The following is a 21,152-nucleotide window of genomic DNA, read 5'->3' on the forward strand; positions in this document are numbered from 1 at the left end:
ACAGCATGGACAAACAATTGTGAACATAAACACATCTTTGGGTACAAACCTATCCATCAATCTTTGAAAGTGCATGCACTACTGCATGCATGTCAGTGAAAAGTAAGTAGTACTTTCGACAACTGTGGAAGAAAGAATGCGACAGTACAGGGCGTGTGTGGAAATATTGATAACTATATTCAACATAAGGTCTCTGTTGCCAGATACCTGAGAGCCTTGCTGGTCACTATAAATCCATTCACAACACTCAATGGGGTTGGTCTGGAAGGTATAGTAGATAGAAAAGGAGAAATTGCTCTTTTTCTAGGTGTCCCCTCACTCACCAGGGTTGCCCCTTGGTGACATGCTTCATCATTGGGGCCATCCAAGTCCTCTTTGGGCTGGGGCGTGCTGCGACTTGCGAATTACGTAGGAGCACTTACAAATGACTATGTGTGGTGCAGATGTGATAGTGGAGTGGACTAAGTGATGTGTTAAAGGATCAATTTAGAAGCAGAGAGAGATCCAAGAAATGCAGTCACAGTCATAGAAAAACACAATGGATACTGTATCTGTATGTTGTTGTAGTTGTCCTGTTGAATTTGGTAAATAAGTTGCATGCAGAAAAAACTTCCTCTTATTAGCGGCACTCCTCCATTGCAGCTGACGCTTCGTCCATCAATGTTGGTCACCAGAAGACACCCTGTAAAAAAAGCACAGCATGGACAAACAATCGAACATAAACAAATCTTTGGGTACAAACCTATCCATCAATCTTTGAAAGTGCATGCACTACTGCATGCATGTCAGTGAAAAGTAAGTAGTACTTTCGACAACTGTGGAAGAAAGAATGCGACAGTACAGGGCGTGTGTGGAATTATTGATAACTATATTCAACATAAGGTCTCTGTTGCCAGATACCTGAGAGCCTTGCTGGTCACTATAAATCCATTCACAACACTCAATGGGGTTGGTCTGGAAGGTGTAGTAGATAGAAAAGGAGAAATTGCTCTTTTTCTAGGTGTCCCCTCACTCACCAGGGTTGCCCCTTGGTGACATGCTTCATCATTGGGGCCATCCCAGTCCTCTACGGGCTGGGGCGTGCTGCGACTTGCGAATTACGTAGGAGCACTTACAAATGACTATGTGTGGTGCAGATGTGATAGTGGAGTGGACTAAGTGATATGTTAAGGGATCAATTTAGAAGCAGAGAGAGATCCAAGAAATGCAGTCACAGTCATAGAAAAACACAATGGATACTGTATCTGTATGTTGTTGTAGTTGTCCTGTTGAATTCGGTAAGTAAGTTGCATGCAGAAAAAAATTCCTCTTATTAGCGGCACTCCTCCATTCCATCTGACGCTTCGTCCATCAATGTTGGTGACCAGAAGACACCCTGTCCACTGCCTGCCTGGCGGATGCTGAATTGCGGCTCGCTAATGAGAAGCTTGACTCCATCCTTTTTTCCCCATTGCACAGACTGAAACCCGGCCTGTAATTATTCAACGAAAAACAGGCAGTGATATAATATTACAACACCACTGATAAATAAATATAAGGTATGTAGGCTGTGGAGTGCAAAAAGTCACACTTTGATTTTCCTAGTAGACAGTACAATATTTTTGACAGTGCGTACTCTGTCTGAGTCACCTTTTGAAGGATAAATAAGTATGGGCAAATTAATGTAGCGGATCTTTCCCCTCAAGCTAGGTGTACTGTAAACTGTGTTTTAGAACAAAATTAGATCTTCCCAGCAGTGCTCCCACCCAGACCCTTACTAAAGCCAGTCGCAAAAATGTAGAAGACCCCCAATCAAATCGTAAAAAACGAGGCCTAGCAGAAAACTGGTGACAAAACGTACTTTGAAAGTAAAAGTAGGCCCAAATACCCCCTTACCCACCGTGGATTGCATTCAAACCACTTGCTAGCAACCAAGCAAAAGTATCCATAGCCAGCATCGCTCCAAGACTCGAGAACCCCCCCACCCAAACACATGCAATAGAAATACTGCTAACCCTAACGAACCCTAAGTTAAGAATAGTGGCAAAGGCTTTCTTTAACTATGCCAAATCCCCCCTTTCCCACCATGGATTTTTTTCAAATGACTTGCAAACAAAATGACACATTCTCACGAGTGCTCTAAGACCCCAGAACTCAGTTGCAAAAATCTAGAACACCCCGAAACACATGCAATCCTGCTGCTAGGGCTAACCCTAATGAACCCTAAGTTACAAAAAGTGCCAAAAGGCTTTTCCGCGTGGATTTTGTCCCAACCATTTCTACCCGGTATTAGACCTTCCCAGGAATGCCCCAAGACCCGCCAACCCACCCGCCAAAAAGCATAACACCCCCAAACAGGCCAAAAGCAAAATCTCATACTTGCAATATTTCTCGGCCTTCGGTCCAAATGCGCTGCGTAGCTAGGCCATAAGTCGGGGTTGCCACCACGGATTTTTTGAAAAGCAAATGCAATCAAGATTAGAGTGTCCCAGCAGTGCTCCCAGACCCCAAAACTCACCCACAAACACCAGGAAGCCCCCCAAACAGGCCCCCGAAAACGCTACATTGAGCAAAATGTCAGAAATAGCAAAAAAAAATTCGGCCTTGATTTTGTCCAAACCACTTCTAGCCAGTATTAGACCTTCCCAGGAATGCCCCAAGACCCGCCAACCCACCCGCCAAGAAGCATAACACCCCCAAACAGGCCAAAAGCAAAGTCTCATACTTGCAATATTTCTCGGCCTTCGGTCCAAACGCGCTGCGTAGCTAGGCCATAAGTCGGGGTTGCCACCACGGATTTCCTGAAAAGCAAATGCAATCAAGATTAGAGTGTCCCAACAGTGCTCCCAGACCACGAAACTCACCCACAAACAGACGGAACCCCCCCTAAAAGCACCTCAAAGGCAAGCAAGTCATCAAAAACACAAAAAAATTTCCGCCTGGGATTCGGTCCAAACCACTTTTATCCGGTATTAGAGCTTCCCAGCAATGGCCCCAGAGCCATCAACCCAGGAGAAAACGAGTAGAAGACCCCCAAACAGCCAAAGAGCAAAAGTACAAAAATGGGGACTTTGTCAGTTTTTCCCAAATTTCCCAAATCACTCCGCGCGCGCTCTGCAGCTAGGCCCTAACTCCCCTCTGCCACCATGGATTTGCTTCAAACCTCTTGCAAAGTAAAGTATCCATAGCCAGCAGTGCTCCCTGACCCTGAAACCCACCCACAAACACCAGGAAGCCCCCCAAACAGGCCCCCGAAAAATGCTACATTGAGCAAAATGTCAGAAATAGCAAAAGAAAATCGGCGTGGATTTTGTCCCAACCACTTCTACTCGGTATTAGACCTTCCCAGGAATGCCCCAAGACCCGCCAACCCACCCGCCAAAAAGCATAACACCCCCAAACAGGCCAAAAGCAACATCTCCTACTTACAATATTTCTCGGCCTTCGGTCCAAACGCGCTGCGTAGCTAGGCCATAAGTCCGGTTTGCCACCACGGATTTCCTGAAAAGCAAATGCAATCAAGATTAGAGTGTCCCAGCAGTTCTCACAGACCGCGAAACTCACCCACATACAGACAGAACCCCCCCCTAAGAGCACCTCAAAGGCAAGCAAGTCAGCAAAAACACAAACAAATTTCCGCCTCGGATTTGGTCCAAATCACTTTTATCCGTTATTAGAGCTTCCCAGCAATGGCCCCAGAGCCGTCAACCCAGGAGAAAGTGAGTAGAAGACCCCCAAACAGCCAAAGAGCAAAAGTACAAAAATGGGGACTTAGTCATTTTTTTCCAAATTTCCCAAATCATTCCGCACTCGCTCTGCAGCTAGGCCCTAACTCCCCTCTGCCACCATGGATTTGCTTCAAACCTCTTGCAAAGTAAAGTATCCATAGCCAGCAGTGCTCCCAGACCCCGAAACCCACCCACAAACACCAGGAAGCCCCCCAAACAGGCCCCCGAAAACGCTACATTGAGCAAAATGTCAGAAATAGCAACAAAAAAAATTGGCGTGGATTTTGTCCCAACCACTTCTACTCGGTATTAGACCTTCCCAGGAATGACCCAAGACCCGCCAAAAAGCATAACACCCCCAAACAGGCCAAAAGCAACATCTACTTACAATTTTTCTCGGCCTTCGGTCCAAACGCGCTGCGTAGCTAGGCCATAAGTCCGGTTTGCCAGCACAGATTTCCTGAAAAGCAAATGCAATCAAGATTAGAGTGTCCCAGCAGTGCTCACAGACCCCGAAACTCACCCAAAAACAGACGGTACCCCCCCTAAGAGCACCTCAAAGGCAAGCAAGTCAGCAAAAACACAAAAAAATGTCCGCCTCGGATTTGGTCCAAACCACTTTTATCCGTTATTAGAGCTTCCCAGCAATGGCCCCAGAGCCGTCAACTCACCTGCAAAGAGGTAGAACAACACCCCCACAAGTGCTGAGTCTTTCTTCATTGGGCGTAAACCAGCCCTCTGCTTTGATGGAAATAGGAGTCTGGAGGAGGAGGATAGAGGAGCATGTTCTTCTGAACTTGTGAACCTGAGGAATGCAGACTGCGGCACCTTCAAATCAATTAGCAAACAAGTGAAGTCAGTTCTGCTGATGGGCTTGTTTTTGTGATTATCTGATTAAAGTTTGAATTATATTAACTGTGCACAACAAAGAAAGACAGACACACAGGAATAAAAGTGAATAAGGACGAAAAAGAAAGTTATTGATTCGTTGTCTCATTTTCAGGGCTCGGTATCACGGTCCGTGAATAAGAATAAGGCTTCGTCATCATACTCTGCGAATTCAGGCAGGGTGAGGTCAGTATCACCTGACAGAGAAGAAATTCCCTCATCTATGTTGCTGTCCACCTCGTCTTCATCCGGCGCGCTTTTTCGTACTCTGAAATCTGGTGGTATGAGGTGCTGATTCATCTTGATCATTGTTAACCTCTCCACACTTTTGGGCAAGAGGCGGCTCCGTTTGGAAGTTACAATGCCACCAGCAGCACTGAAGACACGTTCAGAAGACACGCTTGCGAGTGGGCAAGACAAGTAGTTTAAAGCCAGGTTGGTGAGCTGTGGCCACAATTCTTTTTTCCCATGCCAATACGCCAATGGGTCAGCATTAACATAGACCTCTGTTGAGTCATTCAGATAGTCCTCGACCATCGAATCAAGGTTCTCCTCCAAGGTTCCTCCACTTTGCTTAGCTGTTGCTGTGACCTTTTGAGAACCAAACCCAAGCCGAGCTAGCCAATCCTCTTCAGCCTCCAATGTTACTGTTGTGTCTGGTGGTGCAGATGATCCGGTTGCCGGTCTCCTTAACGGCTGAGAGGTCACTTGTGCCGCAGCCACAGGTGCAGAAGTGGATTGTTGTGACTGGGGATGGCCTGCTGATGCTGATGTACTGCCTTTTCCTTCAATTTGCTGCCGTTCTCTTTCAAACCTCTTGGCTGAGGAGGCTATCCACTGTTTGTACTTTGTAACATCTTCATCAGCAAAAGTAAAGAATGCTTGGCCTGCCAGTGCCTTTTTGTAGCGTGGATCCAGAATAGTAGCACAAATGTTATGCTGGTTTGAGTGGATCATTTTAAGACGTTCATCACCTTGTAGCTGCTCTAAAAATCTCTCAGCCAGAACAAAAGGGTCTTGGTTTTTTTCATCTTTTTCAAACACAGAACACACCTCCTTCAGTTGGTGCTCCAGCATGTACAACAATGGGATAGCTTTTCCCAAATTACAGTCCTCCTTGCTGACTGCACGCATGAAGAACTCAAAAGGACGAAGCATGCATGTCAGGCTTTTAACTATGTTCCATTGCACCGCACCCATCCTCAGGTCCTCCTTCTGAGCTGTACCCTGTGTTAAGAAATAGTGATTGAGTACCGTTTACAGCTCATACAGACGCTCAAGCATGTAGAAAGTTGAGGTCCAACGTGTTACCACCTCCTGGATGAGTGCTTTCACTGGCATTTGACGTTCATATAGCAGGCTCCTCAGATGCTTCCGGGCCTTAAAAGAATGGCTGAAATGGTTGCACATTTTTCGGCAGGTCTCCACTACTCTGTACGCTGCACTGTCTTTATCACCCAAGAATTTTTTGACAACCAGGTTTATACAGTGCGCCAAACATGGCACTCTGAAATAGTCACCCAGCTGCATGGCCTTAACTATATTGGAGCCATTGTCCGTGGAAACATACCCAACCTGGTGTTTTTTTGGGGACAGCCAGTCAAGGACCTTTGTGTTGAAGACATCCAAAATGTTTTGTGCTGTGTGACGTTTCTCCAAACCAAACATGGCTAGTGTTGCATGTTTCCGAGCAGCTTTAAAAACAATGTCCGGGTCAACACCTGCGTTTAGCTTTGCTTTAGCCCCTGAAAAAGAGACCCAGTGTGCAGTGATGCACATGTAATCAGCCCCTGCACCACTGGTCCACATGTCTGTTGTCAGATGTATAGTGTGAACAGCACTCTTCTGCAAAGCTGCCCCAATCACCTCCAGAACATCTTCATGTAGTGCTGGAACCGCAACTCGGGCAAAATAGAACCGGCTAGGAAAACCAACCCCTTCTACAAAAGAAAAAGGGAGAAGGTCCAGAGCTAGCATTTTAGCCAGCTTAGTGTTATACAGACGCGTCAGTGGGTGGTTGCATTCATATTGCGCTTCTGTAAACAACATCTTTGTAATTTTGCCCTGGACCAAGGATTTACGGGATGATGATGATGATGATATCTTCGACCCAGTTACGCTCGCTGATGAACTTTTTCGCATTGATGTCTCACTCTCTCCCACACTCTTAGTGTGGCTCACATGGGGTGTGCTGCTGACAGGGGTACTGGGTGTAAGTGAAGTGTTTGAATCGTCTTCTTCCTCCTCATCATCATCAGATGAAAAATCAACGTTTTCATTACGTGCAATTCGGGCTTCCTTGACCGCCTCTAGGTGCGCAAACCATTGGACAGTGTGCGTTCTCCTAAGAATACCTCTCTGGCCTCCGGTACCATAGTTGGTACCAAACTTACCATGACTAACTCGAAGCTTACAAATGCTACAAATGGCTACGTTTTCCTTTTTTGGGCAAACACTAAAGAAGTCCCAAACTGGAGACTTGAAATGTCTTTGGGGGCCGGAGGAGGCGGTGATACTGGTGGTGGTGGTCCTGCTGCTAATGCCAGATGAAGTGGAGGATGTGGATTGCCGAACTTCAGTATGTTTTGCACTTTCACCACCACTAATTGAGGTCGAGGTGGATAGAGGTCCCTTCTTGCGAGAAAGAAATATGTAAGCGGTAGGTGTTGGTGTACTAGTTAACTCCAAATCTAATGATTGTTGTGTTTCCATTTCCATTGCCTCCTCGTCGACATCATCATCACGCTCAGCAGCTTCTCGGGATAGGGTCAAAATGTCTCTTTGCTGCATGCCCGCTGGGGCTGCAGTGACCTTTATGATGACTGGCTCGTCGTCATCGTGAGAGGCTTCATCAGCAGCAGTACCCCTCACTTCTTGTTGAGCCTCATCACACTCCATAGCTATGAGTTTTTTGACGACCTTCCTTTTACGCTTAGGTACCTTTGTCAGATCATGGTGTGCCTCACTCTCAGACGGCCGTGGTGGTTCCCAATTTTCATCCAGTTCATCAGAAGGAGGTGGGCTTGAAGAAGATGTAGACACCCCCCTTGATCTTTTCCTTGCTAGGGATGTGGAAGACAATGAATGATCATCAGGAGGAGTGGCTTCCAATGATACCTCGGCTTGATTGTCGATTTCCTGATGTGCCCCTACTTCGGGAGGAACAACTATTGTGGGCACTTGTGACCCTCCATGCACCTCTGCTTGCGCATCTCCTTGCGCTGCCTCTCCTTCCACATGTACTTGGGCTTGTACTTGCACATGGTGTTGTTGTTGCGGATGTGGTTGTTCAACACTTGTCAGATGAGTTACAACAACCTGTGTTGATTCAGGGACATTGCTGCTACTTTCTTGCGATGAGCCAACATCACTGGTCGATGGTGATTGGAGAAGTACACTGACTGCCTCTGAAGCACTCAAGGGCTTTGACTTAAGTTGTCGTGGTGGTGGAGGCACTGAACCCAATGGAGCGGGGGTGCTGCTCCCAGCTTGGTCCCCAGCAGATCCTGCTGCTGCTGCAGGCGTACTTTTTTTTTTGCTCCCAAAAAACGCGGCGGCCGGCACACCAGCCTCCTTGGTAACTTGCTTCTTCTGCTCCTTACTAGCAACTTTCTTGCTAGAGGAGCTAGGGAGACCTTTTTTTAGGGCCATCTTCTTCAGAGCAGGTCAGACAGCAGGCCGCAGTTGCACGAATTGTAGAGTTGTCTGAGGCCAGACGTGACGTCGCGTGACGTTATGCTGCACACACACACCGCTGCAGGACTTCTTCCTGGCACTGGTGGTTCTCTTGAGTCTTGTGCACCTAAAAGCAATGGAAGACAGAGGAACATCAGTTCAGTTATACACCCCAACAAAATCGAAAAAAACCAGAAAAATCAGCACAATCCCATGCCCTCCATGATGCCTAAATTCAAGACACCCCACAGAAAGACTAGGCACATGCAACACTCACTAGTCACTACCCCTGGTGAAAAGGCCACAACAACAGCCCAAAAAATGAGAATCACAGAAATATCAGCACAATCCCATGCCATGATCCAGCCCCTCCATGATGATTAAATTCAAGACAACCCACAGAAAGACTAGGCACATGCACCACTCACTACCCCTGGGCCCTGGGCATAATGGATGAAAGCTAGGCAAAATGGGTGCAGGCCTGAGAACACTGCCTGCATTCAAAATGGCCCCCTCCATCACAGCACATGGCCAGGGCCTGTAGCAGCACTCAAAATGACCCCCAACCACATGGCCTGTCCATCCACAACAGGCCCAAAAAACGAAAATCACAGAAAAATCAGCACAATCCCATGCCATGATCCAGCCCCTCCATGATGTTTAAATTCAAGACAACCCACAGAAAGACTAGGCACATGCACCACTCACTACCCCTGGGCCCTGGGCATAATGGATGAAAGCTAGGCAAAATGGGTGCAGGCCTGAGAACACTGCCTGCATTCAAAATGGACCCCTCCATCACAGCACATGGCCAGGGCCTGTAGCAGCACTCAAAATGCCCCCCAACCACATGGCCTGTCCATCCACAACAGGCCCAAAAAACGAAAATCACAGAAAAATCAGCACAATCCCATGCCATGATCCAGCCCCTCCATGATGTTTAAATTCAAGACAACCCACAGAAAGACTAGGCACATGCACCACTCACTACCCCTGGGCCCTGGGCATAATGGATGAAAGCTAGGCAAAATGGGTGCAGGCCTGAGAACACTGCCTGCATTCAAAATGGCCCCCTCCATCACAGCACATGGCCAGGGCCCGTAGCAGCACTCAAAATGGCCCCCAACCACATGGCCTGTCCATCCACAACAGGCCCAAAAAACGAAAATCACAGAAAAATCAGCACAATCCCATGCCATGATCCAGCCCCTCCATGATGTTTAAATTCAAGACAACCCACAGAAAGACTAGGCACATGCACCACTTACTACCCCTGGGCCCTGGGCATAATGGATGAAAGCTAGGCAAAATGGGTGCAGGCCTGAGAACACTGCCTGCATTCAAAATGGCCCCCTCCATCACAGCACATGGCCAGGGCCTTTAGCAGCACTCAAAATGGCCCCCAACCACATGACCTGTCCATCCACAACAGGCCCAAAAAACGAAAATCACAGAAAAATCAGCACAATCCCATGCCATGATCCAGCCCCTCCATGATGTTTAAATTCAAGACAACTCACAGAAAGACTAGGCACATGCACCACTCACTACCCCTGGGCCCTGGGCATAATGGATGAAAGCTAGGCAAAATGGGTGCAGGCCTGAGAACACTGCCTGCATTCAAAATGGCCCCCTCCATCACAGCACATGGCCAGGGCCTGTAGCAGCACTCAAAATGGCCCCCAACCACATGGCCTGTCCATCCACAACAGGCCCAAAAAACAACAAGCATTGGAAATGCAATAGGTCTCGCATTAGAAAAGTTGGAGCTATTGGTCTTGTAAATGACAAATATTTTATTTATTTGCTATTTTTTAAAATAGCTAAATTGATATCTTTGTCATTTACAATGCCAATAGTTATAACTTTCACGAATGTGACACCTATAGCATTTGGAATGCAACATGTTTTGTATTTACGTGACTTAGATGGCAGCTCTGGTCGTTAGGCCACATCTCTAGAGAGCAGGAGAGTGCAGCAGGGGAGAGAAGCACAGCAAGGGGTGTCGGAGGATAGGGGGGGCAGCTGGGGTTCTTGGTGCTGGCTTCACTGGCCCGGGACCGTGGGGGTCGGTCCTAGGCTAGCTTGTGGGTTGGTGATGGGCGGAGTAGGGGCAAGGGGTCTTGTGCTGCACGCAGGCAAGGACATCGCGGGGTGGCAAGTAATTGTGAAAGTTACCGTTTAAAGGGAAGGACGAGGCGGATATTACATGTGTAGCAACATCATATTGTTGGAGGTCACTGGTTGGTGAAGAGGCACGCAAGGTATACTGAAGGGATTAGGCATATATTTGTGAGTACGGAGCTGGTGGGGGCTCCCAGCAGAGGCGACCAGTAAATGGAGAGATTAAGGCATAGAATGTTATTAAGAGCGGTCCCAGTGAAATGTACGGGTGGTTGGGCTCGGGGTGATAGCAGGGTGCAAAAGAGAAACTGTGGTAGAAGGAAAGGGCGCCAAAGGGATTGGGGGGATGGGGCACCAACGCAGGCAGCCACAGAAGACCCGGCGTAAGGGGTAAGTGGTAGGAAAAAGGGGTCGGCAGAGTAAAGGAATTGGTAAGACAAGGAGAATAGGGAGGGCACATCAGCTGCGGGGTGCGAAGGTTAGGGGCTCTGCTGGGAGGGAGGGGGGGCTCCGGGAGGGACGAAGGGGTGGGGGGGCAGGACAGGCAGCGATACGGAAGGAATGGAGGAAGCTCGGGCATAGAGGGGTCCAGCGGGCATAGAGGGGCCCAGCGAGGCTACCAAAGAGCAGAGGCATGCGTGGCATACACAGGCCGGCAGAGAGTGACTGACGAGAGCACAAGCAGTGGGCCGGAAAGTGAAGGGTGCGGGGCGTCGGAGAACCTCGAGGAGGGAAGGCAGATAAGGGGAGGGGGGAGGAGAAATGCGACACGGCGGGCAGGGGAGGGGGTGAGGGGGGAGGAGAAATGCGATGTGCGTGTGAGGGAAATGGCTGATGACATGGGGGAGTGCGCTGAAACTTTCGAGAGGATCGAGTGCTCAGGCAGTTGTGTAGCAGGGGTGAGGGGGGAGGAGAAATGCGACGTGCGTGTGAGGGAAATGGCTGATGACATGGGGGAGTGCGCTGAAACTTTCGAGAGGATCGAGTGCTCAGGCAGTTGTGAGCAAAAAGTACGGGAAGACGGAGGGCATTTCTGTGTGGAGGGGGGAGGAGAAATGCGACACGGCGGGCAGGGGAGGGGGCGGAGCGGGGAGAGGGAACAGACGGAGGGAAGCCAGATAAGGGGAGGGGGGAGGAGAAATGCGACACGGCGGGCAGGGGAGGGGGCGGAGCGGGGGCCTGGAGTGCGAGGGGTTTTAACATATGGCTGGGGAGTTGCAAAGACCGTAAGACGGCGGGCAGGGGAGGGGGCGGAGTGGGGAGAGGGGAGAGGTGCGACACGGCAGGCAGGGGAGGAGAGTAGGAGGAGGAGGGGGGAGGAGAGTAGGGGAGGCACGGCCTAGCGGCCGTGCAATCAAGAAGTGAGGGGGCGGAGCTTGGGGAGGCAGTGAGAGAGAGAGTAGGCAAGGCAGGCGGCTGGGGGCATGTGCACGCGCTTTTAAGCTCAATGCGCATGCGCATTGAGCTTAAATTTCTCGTGCACTGCAAGGAATCGCCACGATTCCTTGCAAGTTGGTTAAAGAGTGGATAAGCCCCCATAGTCTCGCAAGCTCGATGCGCATGCGCATCGACAGGCGAGACCTAAAAATCACAGAAAAATCAGCACAATCCCATGCCATGATCCAGCCCCTCCATGATGTTTAAATTCAAGACAACCCACAGAAAGACTAGGCCCATGCACCACTCACTACCCCTGGGCCCTGGGCATAATGGATGAAAGCTAGGCAAAATGGGTGCAGGCCTGAGAACACTGCCTGCATTCAAAATGGCCCCCTCCATCACAGCACATGGCCAGGGCCTGTAGCAGCACTCAAAATGGCCCCCAACCACATGGCCTGTCCATCCACAACAGGCCCAAAAAACAAAAATCACAGAAAAATCAGCACAATCCCATGCCATGATCCAGCCCCTCCATGATGTTTAAATTCAAAACACCCCACAGAAAGACTCAGTGCACCCACCACTGAGTACCCCTGGGCAAAAGGCCCCAAAACAGCCCAAAAATCGAAAATTCCAAAATTGTAGTTGCAGCAACTGTAATGCCCCAAACAAACTTACTTGTGAAATTTCTAATCCAAAAGTGATCCAAAGAAAGTCAAAAAGGCCTCAAATCCAAATATCCAGCAGCATCCACATAAAGTAATCCTTCCAGCTCCAGACCCAAATGAAAAGTGACCAGGAGATGGACAAAGCACTGGGAGGAGCCTGCTGGACAGGAACAGGAAGTTGAAGACTGTGGGGCACTTCCTTCCTCGCGCCCCCCCCATCCCAAAATGGACTCCTCGCAAAAAAAGTGCAGGCAAATGTCAACCTAAGGAGTTATTCAGATAAAAATCATCACTTCCAGAAGGTTTATGCTGCTTGCTGGTGGATTTCTTGTGCAGAATTGCAAATTTTATATTTTCGCGTGTGCGAGATTGTTGCTGCTCGCCGCATCTCAAAGCTCGCAATTGCGAAGTACCGCGATACGTGATCACGGCGTACTCGTGTTGACAAACTCTCGCTGTAAAAGTTGGCAAGCCGCGATTACGTAATCGCGCTTGCCAAATTCCCGCGGGATCCCGCAGCAAGATCCAAAATGGCGCAGCACTCGCAAAATATCAAGAAAAATAACTCGGCAAACGATGAATGACGGGAAGTAAACGCCGCGCACCGCAAAATTGTATCACCAAGAAAAAAAAAATCCGCTGCGTGCAAATTTGCGTATTTTGCGGGAAATCCGCAGATCTCGCGGATTGCGAATTTACCGAAAATCCGCAAAATCCGCGAGCGGAACGGATTTTCCGACCTTGCTTACCTGGGACACAGAGGTAAAGTGCGCAGAAGCCAAAAATAACTAGCACCAAGTCACAAATCAAAAGCAAAAAGTTTAGGGGTGAACCTGCCCGAACGGCCAAGTTCAACAGCAGTGCTCTGGGGTCTGTGGTGCTCAGGAGTCTGTGGTGCTCTGGGGTCTGCAGTGCCCGGGGATCTCGTGGTACTCTGGGCTCTGGGGTCTGCGGTGCTTGGGGTCTGGGGTTCTCATGGGTCTGTGGTGCTCAGCGGTCTGCGGTGCTCTAGGGTCTGTGGTGCTTGGGGGTCTGCGGTGCTCAGGGGTCTGTGGTGCCCAGGGGTCGGCAGTACTCAGAGTCTGTGGTGCTTTGGGGTCTGCAGTGCTCAGGGTCGGCTGCCCTCAGGGGTCTGTGGTGTTCAGGGGTCAGTGGTGCTCAGGGGTCTGTGGTGCTGCGGTGCTCAGGGGTCTGTGGTGCTCAGGGGTCTGCGGTGCTCAGGGGTCGGTGCTTGGCGGTTGGCTGTTTTCTGGGGTCTGGTGCTCTGGACTCTGCGGTGCTCGGGGGTCGTGGTGCTCAGGGGTCTGTGGTGCTGTGGGGCTCAGGGGTCGTTGGTGTTCTGGGGTCTGCACTGCTCGGGGGTCGGCAGTGCTCCGGGGTCTGTGGTGCTCAGGGGTCTGTTGTGCTCTGGTGTCTCTGGTGCTCTGGGATCTGCAGGGCTCATGGTCGGCTGCCGTCAGGGGTCTGAGGTTCCGTGACGATTTGAACCCGTGTTTTCAAGTTTGTCGGAAATACATAATATTAGTATCAGCGAACCGCAAATGATCCATTTGGCATATCCTGGTGTTTTCGCTACGATACGAGCAAGAGCACTCCTGTTATGAACACATTTCTGATCTACCCATGGCATCCATCTTAGATCATGGCAGCCATTTTGTGTTTCCTTGCCCTCACATATGCAATAGCCTCTGATCACTTCATTCACTCCACTTTGATTAAGGACACGTAGCCTTAGCCGGAGATTCACCTCTTTCATGACACGTACACCTTAAACCAGATCACGCTGAAGCTGCATGACTCGACAAAGGCTGCCTCCTCTGCCCGAGGCCAGCCCACCTGAACTGGTTTTCCTGACCATTGTCCTGATCATGATTAGGCGGCCGAAACTGGTAGCCTTGCCCATTTACAACCCACAAACATCTCTTATCCCGTTTTTCTATCTTCTGCACCTGGCTCTGCTCCTTTCCTTCTGGGCCTTTATTAGGGGGAGGTAACGAACTTTACGATGAGGCGGTCCGGCTCTTGAATGCAATATTGACAAGGGATTGTGATGGACTAGTGGGAACCCCTCTTCGTGATGTTTGGCATCAGATATTATCGACAGTTCCTGTGTAACGCCAAATATTTATTGTTTAAGACACAAAGGTTTGGGAATGTACTGACATGTGAAATATTTGCCTGAAGCACAATTTTTGGTATAAAAGGAGCAACCCTCAATGTACAAATCGAACAGTCTCCTAGTCTCTGCCCGTGTGTAGATTCTGTGATTTCTGTGTCCCTGCAGTAATAAACCTTTGGTCTTTGACGCCACCATCGAGAAGCCCGTGTTTCTGTTCATTTGCGCACCAAGGCAGGTGGAACTCCGGGGTCTTTGGGTGTTGTTCCCTGACACCTCTGGACGGAACCAAAAAGTCCAGAACTCCAATTGGCGCCCAACGTGGGGCGACGTCATTCGGTACCGGTCCAAAAGCCCGAAGAGTTCGAGAAGCTTCGTGTGAAGATTCCTGAGGGAGGCGCCCCACTTCATCGATCCCGGCATATCGCAAAAGTGGCCCTGAAGTTCTCTTCCACGAGGGTTCCCGTTCAGGACGGCTGCAGTGGGCCGTTGCCTTGACCATCGCCCTGTCTTGGACCCGAGGTGCAGCCTTAGTACAGCGAAACGTGACGGGTTTCTCCTTGGTGACGTCTTCAGTGCCTCAGTTAAGTATTTAGTGATAGCTAGCTGGTTACTTTGTGAGGATTGTTAAAAATCCTTGATCGGTTCTTGGTTTGGTTTGGTTTTGTAAGATTATCACTAGTTGTTCTGATTACGATAATCTATTTGGTTCAGTTTGGGTATCGATACATTAGTTTGGTTTTTGTAGGCCTAAGTTCTTGGTTCAAGTGCACATATTTGTTCTGTGTTTTGTTTGTTTTGTGTTCCAGACTGAAAATGGTAAGTCGGAAAATGTTGTCTTGTTTTGGTTGCAACAATGACTCACGATTGGAGGATTCTTGTTTGGTTCCTCCAATTGGGACTCCCCTTTATGACCTATATTGCAAATTTGGAGTGGGTCCTATATCCTATAACGAGGTGTGGGTCCGTTACTGTAAGAAAGATGGTGTCCTTAGTTGGCCACTACATGGTAGTTTTGAACCTGAGATCCTTGATAATTTAGAAGCGAAATTGTTTAGTAAGAAAGCCCGGCCGGCAATGTTTGATTCTTTCCGTTACTGGCGAAAAGAATCTAAACAGAGAGAAATGAAAAGGTTGAAGAAAGAACAAAAAGAGCAAGAAGAGTTAACTCTAGAGCAAGCAACTAAACAACTGCAAGATAATGAGTGCGAAAAGGCTATAGATGTAGCAATTAGAGAGCATAATTTAGCGATTGACAAGTGCTACCCTGCCTTGCCATCGAAAACAGCTAAGATACTGGAGGATCCCGAAAACGATCCTCTGTTGTCCTATCTGTTACGTTCACCTCCACCGTACGCACAAGGTGCTGCGGCTCAACTTGTACCGAATGTTCAATTGCCGGTTGCTGGACAACCTGGTGTTCTTGTTCCTCAGAATCTAGTTCCTGTACCTCCTGTGGTTAATGTGAATGTTCCTACGGCTCCTCCTCTTCCTGGGTTGCCGACTTCTATACCTGTATCTGTCTCGCTTACACCTACTACTTCACAAACTATTTTCATCGATACTCCTACTGCTTCGCAATCTGTTCCTACTTCTACTGTGTTCTCTACGTCTGCAAGTGTATTAACTCCACTTTCTGTACGTCGAAAAATAACTGATTCTGTTGCTAATATTCTGTCTCCTTTATATAAATCCTTAATTAAGACTCCTACTTCTGATTCAGTTCAGAGACGTAGTCAGCTACCAAGTACTGAAGAACGGGGAGTTTTAGATTCCACGGCTCTCAGATGGATTACGAAAGTTAGAAGATATAATACGAGAGATGTATTAGATACGTTTATGCAGTGGAAGGAACCAACGCAACGATACGTCTTTGATGAGATGTGCTCGTTGTTACGTGAGGAAATAGAGGAAGATGATGTTGAATCAGACTTGGAGGATTTAATTAAGGTGCAAAAAGAGTTTGCTGCAGGAATGATAGTGGGTGATAATATAAAAGAAGCGATGGAACTTATTTTGAGTTTTAGGAATGATCCATCTCTTCGTTCACCGAGAGAATTAGAGAAAGGTAAAATGAAACTAAGTCGCCAATATCCTATGAGGGAGGTTCCTCCAATTTGGCGCGAAGCTGTGCAAGCTGATGCGGTTGCTGGTATTGCGGCCGCTCCAGCACAGTTCCAACGAGTGTGGATACACATTCCATGGAAGCGAGCTGAAGTACTAGCAGTAAAACAGGCCTTACCAGATCCGCGTAAGAATCCGGCCGGATATTACAAGGAATTGACACAGACAGTTGAAGCTTGTATAATGAATTTGGCAGACATTGACATGTTATTTGGCAATGTAGTTCCACAACCAGTGTGGGCTAAAATTCGTAGAGAGGATCATCAAGCAGCTTTAGGTGGTGATTGGGCAGCTATCACTGCAGCGGATGGTCAGCAAACGGGTGGTGCAAAACCCGAACCCCTAATTGCTAATCTTCCAGGTAGAATAATTGACTTAATGAAGACTCTGATGCCTGCGTTGCGTGTTAATTGGGATAAATTATCCGCATGCAAGCAAAAGAAAGATGAAAGTGTCTCCGACTTCTTCACGAGGTTCGAAGAGACTTTTGTAGACCATAGTGGTCAGGATATGAGCACTGAAGGAGGACAGAGATTGTTTGTCGATAAATTTGTGCATAATTTGTTACCTGAATTATGCAATAAATTAAAGGATTCAGAGAGTGCGTGGGCTGTTTCCACAACTGCGCAAATACTTGCGACTGCGCAGTACTACGAAAATAGGGATAAAGAGGAAAAGGAGAAATCAGAGAAGAAAACGAAAGATTTAAAGACTAAAGTTCTTTTACAGCAGGCGTATCCGCCTCGCACGAATCAGACTAATATGCAACAGAATTCGTATCAAAGGACAGATTATAGTTCAACCAGGCCTCAATATCAGTGGAATCAGTGTGCGTACTGTAAGAAAGAGGGTCACTACAAGAATGAATGTCCGATTTTAGCGCAAAATAATGCAGCAGCAGCTCAGAGAGGTCGTGGTGGTTTTGCGCAGAATTCTAGAGGTCGAGGGCGAGGTGCTATGCCTCCGCAAACGAATGATCGTCCCTCTAATCACTTTGATCAACGAAACGCACAGTCAGCTCAACAGAATAGATCTCAGCAATATCTTGTTGAGGATTATTGTGAAGTTGATGAGGGATTCCAGCAAAATGGGTACTAGGACAGCCATGGACAGAGAGAGGGAGTAGTATCAGTTCCAGTGGATCAGAGTGGGCCTTATGTCGCAGTAGCAACATCAGGTGTAGTCGAACCGTTTCTGTTGGATACTGGTGCCGCAAAAAGTTCTATCATTCATGCGAAACTCCCTGGCGCACCTTTGTCTGGCTCAACGAATGTTTCCGTAGGTTTTTCAGGCGCCCCTGTTTACAACCCGATATCTAATCCTTTGTCTATTTCTGTTGGACCATGCCAATTGAAAGCACCCTTGATTTTGACGACAGGTTGTAATGAAAATCTGCTTGGTTTAGATTTGTTAAAACGACTATATGCGACATTGTACTGTTCTCCGGAAGGAGTACAGCTTACTTTGGGTAAAAGACTCACTTCTCCGATGTACTTGTCAATGGACGCACTCCCGCCAGAGCTGCGCTCACTCCCTAATTCTCTTTGGGCGACTGGTCCTAATGATGTAGGCCTTTTAGAAATACCACCGTATGTAGTAACCTTGAAAGCAAATGTAAAATTTCCCAGAATTCCCCAATATAAAATATCGAGTGAAGGAGAACGTGCACTTTTATTGATTGTGCAAGATTTGATTAAGAAAGGTGTGATTGAAGAAACTCGAGGAAATGTTTGTAATAGTCCTGTATTGCCAATTCTGAAACGAACTGATCCTACGAAGCCTCCAGTATATAGGTTTGTCATAGACCTTAGAGAAGTTAATAAGATTGTGGTTCCGCAGTTTCCTGTGGTTCCAGACATTACTGCCTTGTTAACATTGATTCCTGCTACAGCCAATTGGTTCTCAGTCATCGACTTGAAGAATGCCTTCTTCAGCATTCCGATAGCCGAGGAAAGCAGGGATATTTTTGGCTTCTGTCTAGGAGGTCGAAGCTTCAGATTTAAACGCGCTCCACAAGGCTACTGTGTGAGTCCATCTATTTACAGCCAAGCATTAAAAAGTCAGCTAGATTCTTTTGTCCTTCCTCCAGGTTCTGCCCTAGTACAGTACGTAGATGATCTTTTAGTGGCTGCCGATGACAAGGAAACTTGCAAAGCAGCTACAGTATCGTTGTTACATCATTTGTCTGATTTGAATCACAAAGTATCACCTTCCAAGATGCAATACTGCTGCCAAGAAGTGACCTACCTAGGTCATCTCTTGTCAAAGGAGGGAAGGAAGTTGACCCCAGAAAGAATAAAAGCAATTACGCAAATGAGTGTTCCACGCACACAGAGAGAAGTACGTGCCTTCCTAGGTATTACCTCTTACTGTAGGCAGTGGATTCCAAATTTTTCTCTTTTAGCGAAACCATTGGTAGCTTTGACTGGGAAAAATGTTCCGAGTCCGGTGCCATGGTCTGATGAATGTCAAGAGAGCTTTACCGAATTACGAAAAGCCTTGTGTTCAGCTCCTGTATTGGGTACACCTGATTACAGTAAACCATTCACGCTCTATGTTCACGAGAGAGAAGGTTGCGCGTTGAGTGTCCTGACACAGAAGTTTGGTGATAAACAACGCCCTTGTGCGTATTTCTCATCAACATTAGATCCGGTAGCCAGAGCGTTGCCTAGTTGTTTGAGGGCTACAGCGGCAGCTGCGGCTTCCATTCGGCAATCTGCTGGTTTGGTGATGAACAACATGCTAGTGGTCATGGTTCCTCATGCAGTGGATCCACTCATGAACCGAACGAAGACACAACACCTTACCAGTGCGAGATTATCTGGTTACGAACTGACACTACTAGCGAGTCATATTCAGATCAAAAGGTGTAATGTATTGAATCCAGCAACGCTGTTGCCGACTGATCAAGAGTCGAGTGATTCTGAGCCACATGACTGCTATTTTAAAACGGAGGAAGAGACAAAAGGACGCATTGACCTGAAAGATACTCCGTTACCCGATCCGGATGGTACGCTATATGTGGACGGGTCATGTTTTAAATTGGAGAATGGTGATGTGACTGCTGCTTACGCGGTGACAACTTTGAAGACGATTGTGGAGACTGCAAGAGTGAGTCAGAATTCTGCCCAAGCTGCAGAATTAATAGCTCTAACGAGAGCATGTGTTTTAGCTGAGGGAAAGAGAGTGAATGTGTTCACAGATAGTCAGTACGCATTTGGCGTGGCCCATAGTTTTGGCCGGTTGTGGAGAGAAAGAGGTTTCATTACGTCCCATGGGACTAAGATTCAACATGGTCAGCTAGTTAACGACTTGTTGGAATCTCTAACCTTGCCAACTGAAGTTGCAATTGTAAAGTGCAGTGCTCATAAAGCAATCACGGATGATGTTGGACGTGGGAATGCTTTTGCTGATGAAATTGCTAAACAGACAGCTAGAGATGTGATGAGTAGAATGTATGTTGCAACGTCTGCAAGATGGATCGCTGAGTCTGGGATGTGTGAAGATACAATGGAAAGTGTGAAGGAGATTCAGAAAGAAGCAACTGAGGAAGAGAAACGTGTATGGAGAGAAAGTACGGGCAAGTTGGACTCGAATGGATGTTGGATTGATTTGACAGAGCAGCAACGTTGGATGTTGCCGGATGCGTATGTGCTTGCAGTAGTGACAATGGCGCACGGAGTAGCGCATATAAGTTCTAAAGGTATCTGTAAGATGTTGGCTCCGGTCTGGAAGAATGATGGGATCAGTAAGTGTGCAGAGAGAGTGGTGAAAAATTGTATGGTGTGCTTGATGCATAACCCTGGCAAGGGAACTCCAACTCCAGCTGGTCATTTCGCTCCTCCTTCCTGTCCCTTTGAAGTGATTCAGTTAGATTTCATTCACATGGAACGCTGTAATAATTTGAAGTACGTCCTGGTGGTAGTTTGTGCTTTTTCCAGGTGGATAGAAGCATACCCACTGAAGGACAATACCGCCTTATCAACTGCCAAAATTCTGCTCAAAGAATATTTCCCTAGATTCGGTATGCCACGGATTGTATGGTCAGATAACGGAAGTGAGTTTATAGGGAAAGTTATGCAGAGTGTATGTGCAGGCCTAGGTTTGAAACAAAAATTTCATAGTGCGAACCATCCCCAGTCTGCTGGTCTAGTGGAGGGTTATAATGGCACCCTCAAGCTGAAGATAGCCAAAATACAAGCATCCACAGGTTTGGCTTGGCCAGACGCACTTCCTTTGGCCTTGTTATCAACGAGAACAACAGTGCATTCTAGAATAGGGCTTTCTCCATACGAGATTGTGTTTGGCCGCCCGGCTAATATTTGGGGGGTGCCAAGACCAAGGGAGTTCAGACAGCTGGAATATCCTATGTTGATAGACTACCTTTACGACTTGACTGCTAAATTGAGTCTTATTCATCAACAGGTTTTCGATGCACTACCAAAGCCTCCGGAGAGTCCAGGGCATCAA

This window comes from Lissotriton vulgaris, chromosome 1_1 (genome assembly GCF_964263255.1).
Source record: "Lissotriton vulgaris chromosome 1_1, aLisVul1.2, whole genome shotgun sequence".
In the NCBI taxonomy this organism is placed as follows: domain Eukaryota; kingdom Metazoa; phylum Chordata; class Amphibia; order Caudata; family Salamandridae; genus Lissotriton; species Lissotriton vulgaris.